This window comes from Dipodomys merriami, unplaced genomic scaffold (assembly GCF_024711535.1).
Source record: "Dipodomys merriami isolate MVZ:Mamm:240054 unplaced genomic scaffold, mDipMer1.0.p SCAF_1, whole genome shotgun sequence".
NCBI lineage: Eukaryota > Metazoa > Chordata > Mammalia > Rodentia > Heteromyidae > Dipodomys > Dipodomys merriami.
In genome coordinates this window covers 127,061,176-127,067,282 of record NW_027202270.1, presented here as the reverse complement: position 1 = coordinate 127,067,282, position 6,107 = coordinate 127,061,176, and the positions used below count along the sequence as shown (strand labels likewise).

Sequence of the window (6,107 nt, the reverse complement as noted above, 5' to 3'; positions counted from 1 at the left end):
GAGTGCTTACCTAGCATGCATGAAGCCCTGGGTTTGATTCCTCAGTACCACATGAACAGAAAAAAGTCAGAAGTGGTGCTGTGGCTCAAGTGGTAGAGTGCTAGCCTTGAGCAAAAGAAGCATAAGGACAGAGCACAGGTGCTGAATTCAAGCCCCAGGACTGGATATATATACCACTGACTCACTTTCAAGTATTTGGAGGGGGTGGATTTTGAGGGTTTGAACTCATTGCTTTTTTTTTTTTTGTCAGTCGTGGGTCTTGAACTCTGGGCCTGGGGGCTGTCCCTCAGCTCTTCAGCTCAAGGCTAGTGTGCTACCACTTGAGCCACAGTGCCATTTCTGGCTTTTTCTGCTTATGTGGTGCTGAGGAATCAAACCCAGGGCCTCATGCATGCAAGGCAAGCACTCTACCACTGAGCCACCTTCCCAGCCCTCTTTCTGTTCTTTTTTAAGATAGGTGATTTTTAAAGATAGATGATTTAGTTGTTTTTTTTTTTTTTTGTCAGTCATAAGGCTTGAACTCAGGGCCTAGGCAACAATGCTTGTTTTTAATTCCAGCAATTAACACAACTTCTTTTTCTTCCCTTAAAATATGGCATAATTTAAATTGAGATTGTGCTATTGGAGAATAGTGAAAGTCCTAGGTACCTAAAAGCCATATCTTATCCCGGGACCTTTATATTCTGTTCAGATTCTGTTCAGGATGGCTGCCTTCCCATAATAGTCTCAATCCCCACATTTCTCTCATTCTCTCTCTCACTCACTTTTCCTTTCTTTCTCCTTCCTCCACTTTACATTTTATTAACATATATTAGTTGTACAAAGGGGGTTTCTTTTTTCTTTTTCTTTTGCCAATCCTGGGGCTTGAACTCAGGGCCTGCACATTGTCCTTGAGCTTCTTTTGCTCAAGGCTTCTTTTGCTCTACCACTTGAGCTCCACTTCTGACTTTTTTCAGTGTGGTGGTAGGAAGGAATCGAACCCAGGTCTTCATGCATCCAAGGCACTCTACCATTAAGCCACATTCCTAGCTCTACAAGGGAGTTTCATTGTGACATTTTCATACAATGTACCTAGTTCAAATTACCCTATCCCCCAATGTCCTTTCCCTCCACTCCTCTTCCATTGCTGTCTCTTGATCTGATTATGTTTACAATTTGTTGCTGCAATCTCTGTGCACTTCCCGAGCTGTGTGAAGGGAGAGGAGGTTGACAAACAGATTTCTCATTCTTGGTTAGAGGCACGACAGAATTAAGCACTGTGCAAGTCAAAAGTTTCAATTGCTGTCGGCTTAAGTTGTTCAGTTTTTCCCACCCTTGAGAATCACAGTCCTCAGGGATTTCTAAGTTTCCTATCCTTACATTTAAAAAAAAAAAATCGAAGGAATGAATGTCTCAGTTCTGCTGAGACATTTTAAAGTATAAAAGAAAGATCCCAACTTTTTTTCCCCCTGATTCTCCTTTATTCTACTAAGTTGGATTTCATTCCTGTCTCCTGGGCAGGGCAGCTTGGCCAGAGTTGTTCTGTGGTCTGCCGTCTGGAGCAGACGCGGTTAGGGAGGTCACCCTGACAATTATGGTCAACCGAGGGTGGAGGGAGTGGTCTCAGCTTGGCTCAGTCTGGAGTCCCAGGCAGCACAGAAAGATCTTGGCTCAGGACCTAAGGCTAAGGCGTGCTGGGACAGCCTAGGGGGTGTCCTGACTTCCAGGGGCTGGGGAACCCTCTCTGGCCCGGGGGCGGGAGACGCTGTTCCAAAATCAGTCCTGGCTCCTTTGCCGCCTCAGCACTTTCTAATTGCAGCTCCAAACAAAAACAGCCACTGCTGCAGTCATAACAACAGGCCCCGCCCACACGGCCTCCCTCCAGGCAACAGGCCCCGCCCACCAGCCTGTCTTGGCGCCTGCGTCGCCTTCTGCTCCCGGCGTTCGGGGAAGGTGGAGGGGCGGGAGGAATGACGTACACTGTCGTCTCCATGGATATAATGCGTCGACGTCAACGTAGCCAGTGTTTAGTGTGTAACGTTCTTCCGTCTCCATGGGAACGTCAGGCGGCCAAACACAGAGCCCCAGCAACAGGCTTCTGATTGGCTGCAGGCTTCCAGAGGCGGGGTTTCGTCTCTGGGCCCAGCTCTGCTGTGTTGTTGCTGTTTTGGTTGTTGTCTCCCAGTTGTTTATTTCTCTACCAGATCTTGGAAGCTGAAGACTAAATCTGTTGCCAAGGATGGGATCCAGGAGAAAACGTGTTCAACGTGCAGCTTTGCTACCGATTGCAGCTTAGCAGATGACATAATTCCACTGTAACCAACCAAGCCCATTGTGGGAGTCATGGGCTTCATCCCAAGCGTCTGTCACAACCTAGTATCTGGTGTTCTAACCCCTACTCAGCATCACATCCCAGAAATGCCATTATTCTCTCAGCCATATCCTAGAAACTGTGTTGCTTTACCAGCTTAAGATTTTTATATCTATACTTTGAACAGCAGTCAGGGGCTTTCCATTCCTAATGCCTGGATCCCAGTGCTAACCACTACAGGATTTGGCTACATTTTCCCTTCTGGTGCTAATTCTGTTGAATGACATCATTTTTCCCTATTCACCCTGAGATGTCCAGATTTCTTTCATGTTCATCAAAGAATCCCAAAGGACGTTGGGTAGGTATTTCTAGTTAGGAACTTATTCAATCTTTTCGCACTGCCCATTTGAATCCTAAATAGGGATTTTTTTTCTGCAAATGAAATGCAAATGAATCAACCATTCCAATGTCTTCAGAAACCATTTTCCTTGTTTGTTTGTTTTTTGCCTTTAACCTGTGCTAGGCTAAAGCTCTACCACTGACACTGGCCTCTCTAGCCTCAGAAAGCGTTTTAACCTTACCCTGGATTCCTGTCAGTGAAACCAAGTTAACATCTGGCAACAGATAGTAATCTAGCCTCAGGGGTTTCAAGTCCTGCTTAAAAGAATGTCTTAAAATCTTTAGTTATGGTGTCAAATATAATAAATCTTCACTAGCTCAAGCACACACAAGTCTGAAATGTTTCATAGAAGGTTTAGATGACCTGATCACATGTTTCCAAAACCCAGAAAGAGATACTGATACAAACTTCAAGTAAAAAACAAGAACACAAATTACTCTCCTAGATGGGAGCTGATAAGGGTATCTGTTCTTTCTTCTCTCCTCTTAGCCCACCACCTCCTTTCCCTTTCATCTTTCTGGTGATCCTTGCTAATTCTCCCTGCCCCCATCCTTTGGCTCACCTTACAGCCTGTAATTTCCTTCAGAGCTGTGAGTGAAATTAAATGAAATTGGGAGCTTGCTTAATGCAAATAGGACCAAAGGGCACAACTCTTTATCATAATGAACTTCATTCTGATTAAGTCAGGAACTGCAAGTGCTTACTATTTACCCAGTAAATATATTAAAGTGCCAGCAAGTCTCCCTCTTGTCCTGACACTGCTAGGGAACATTTGAAAGTCTGATATAAGATCATATTTGGACCATCAAGCATCCCTTTCTAATTCTATCATCTCTTTTCACCTTTCCAGGAATACAAAATGTCTTGATATCCAAGAGCCAATATACCTGGCTTATACCAAAAGAGGAGCAAGGTGACCAGAATTTACATTGAACATTAAAGATGACCTGGGAAGCTGGAAGCAGTGACTGAGGGCATGTTTTCAGTTTGAATGAGGAAGAGGGTAGGAGGGTGGAAGGCTAGTTTCTAAGAACCTACATTTGATTCTGGCACATGAATCAGATTTATGACCCTATCTAAGGCCATCAGTTATAACCTACAACCTTCCATGTTTTAATTCTGTCTTCCTGTTAGAACCAAACATGGTTAATAAGTCATGATGGGGGCTCTGGCAAGTTTTACTTCAGGAAATCACAAATTGATTATAGTTTAATGATACTTCACGGAATGGTTTGTTGTATGTGTGTTTGCATGTACACACACATACTCTTCCTATCCAGTGCTTTGACCAAGCCAGTTTGTTTTGCAGACCAAATTCAACATAAGGACCAGGGTGTCCCATACTGCTGAATTTCTGTATCTTCTTTTTTCTTTTTGGTGCTGGTTTTGGGGCTTGAACTCTGGACCTGGGTGATGTCCCTTAGCTTTTTTTCACACAAGACTAGCACTCTATCACTTAAGTCACAGCTCAACTTCCCAGCTTTTTAGTAGTTAATTGGCGATAACAGTCTCACAGACTTGTCTGCCCTGGCTGGCTTTGAACTGCAATCTTCAGATCTCAGCCTCCTGAGGAGCTAGAATTACAGATGTGAGCCACCAGTGCTCAGCAGACATGTTTCTTCTTGACAGCCCAACAGCTAAAATGGCACCACACAGAAGCAATAGACTCTTGAGCGTGGCTGAGAAAGGTGCTAGAATCCTAGAGAAGATCTTCATTTTAATCCAAGTGGTGCCTCACAACTGCTGACAGAGACCACCCACTCAGAGACTACCCAACATACCAAAGCTCTAATCACAAATAAGAGGAAAAGACTGTCTTCACCATTCTCACCCAAAGTCTCCCAAAACACTACTGTGAAACGACTAAAGTTGTCAACCTTAAAAATGACATTTTTATTATCTGTAAGCCATTGTGTAATGACCATAATTACCATTCAACAAATCAGCTTATGAATATAATGTGTCTTGATCATTGTCATCCCTCTCCATTATCCCCTTCCCTCCCAACCCACCTCCCTCCTCTCAATTTTCTTAGTTTCATAGGCTGTGTATTGAATAGTATGACTGTACTCCCTCCTTTCCTCTCTTCTTTTGTCCACCCCATTCCTTGACCATCCCCCAACACCTTTCAAGTGCCAGTTTCCTGGTATTCATTTTGTTGGACTGTGAGTTCGCTTTTCTAAGAAATTACACTGTTTGAATTTTCTCCTGCAAATGCCATACTTCAGTTAATACATTTGTGTACACTTGTACCTAACTCCATATGTTTATTTTTGCATTTATAGATTAGTTCTAGCTTACCTATATTTGTCTCTCTGAGCCTGACTTACTTCACTTGACATGATTTTTTCCAGGTCCATCTATTTCTTTGCAAGTCGTGTAATATCATCCTTCCTAATGAATGAGTAAAATTCCATTGTGTATATATACCACATTTTCTTGATCCCCGTGTCCATTGAGGTGCATCTGGACAGTTTTCCATAGCTTTGCTCTGGTGAAGGGTGGGTTGCCAACTTTTAATCTAAGAACATTTACTATTAATCACCACTTTCATATCAGAGTATATTTTAACACAATGGAGGTCAAAAGAACATAATTAAGACTAAAGAACATCCCTTAAAATTAAATATATGTGGTTCTATGAAACTTCCTGTTTAGTCTTTACTTGTCTTCCTTTAACAATTCTTCTTCAGTGTCTATGAGTTATGACTAACATTGGTGAAGCATAGACATAAGAATCAAACGGGATTAAAAGGCTAGTGGTGGTGGCCTTCACCTGTGATCCTAGCTAGCTGGGAGGCTGTGGCCTCCCAACTTGAGACCAAGTTGGGCAAGTTAATGAGCTCTCATCTCAAAAGGGGTTTTAGTTCAGTCATAGAGAGCCTGTCTATCATGCATAAGACCTTCGGTTCAATTCCCAGTTCCCCTAAAGCAAGAAAACAAACAAACAACAAACTACCTGATTGCACACACCTGTAATCCCACAGAGGGGAGAGAGAGGCAGGAAGATCTCAGACTGGACTGTATAGTGAGACCCTGTCTCGAGAACCAAACTAAACAAACAACTATAACATCCCTCCCCCCAAAAAGTAAAAATTTCACTCAAGAATTGTTTCATATTTCCAATCAATCTAACCACTTCTCATCGAATGCATCTTTGGCTCACTAGTTTCCTTGGTAAAGAAGAGGAACATGATCTCTTTAGAATGAGTCTCCCTTACTTCCGCTCTGGGGTAGACTGATTTGTTTACAGTTTGGCCAATCGTTGCTTGGACCATGTCCTGCCTACCTGAACACACCAAGTCCTATGTGGGGATATCAGACTATTATTGATTACCTTGTGCCTGGGTTGACTAGATCAGATGGAGCTGGATGATAGGGAATGACATAGTTCCCAGGGGAGAGAACAAGCCTGTC

General features: G+C 43.1%; 1 long non-coding RNA gene across 2 annotated transcripts in view; it reads left to right on the top strand.

The window, feature by feature from the left end:
- LOC138805626 (uncharacterized) overlaps window positions 1–5,292 on the top strand; it is a 7,424-nt gene extending 2,132 nt beyond the window's left edge. For both annotated transcript variants that reach the window (XR_011365610.1, XR_011365614.1), the window contains exons 2-3: window positions 2,184–2,648; window positions 3,541–5,292. This is a non-coding gene — a long non-coding RNA (uncharacterized lncRNA). The remainder of the gene's footprint in view (window positions 1–2,183; window positions 2,649–3,540) is intronic.
- The last annotated feature ends 815 nt before the right edge of the window (window positions 5,293–6,107 follow it).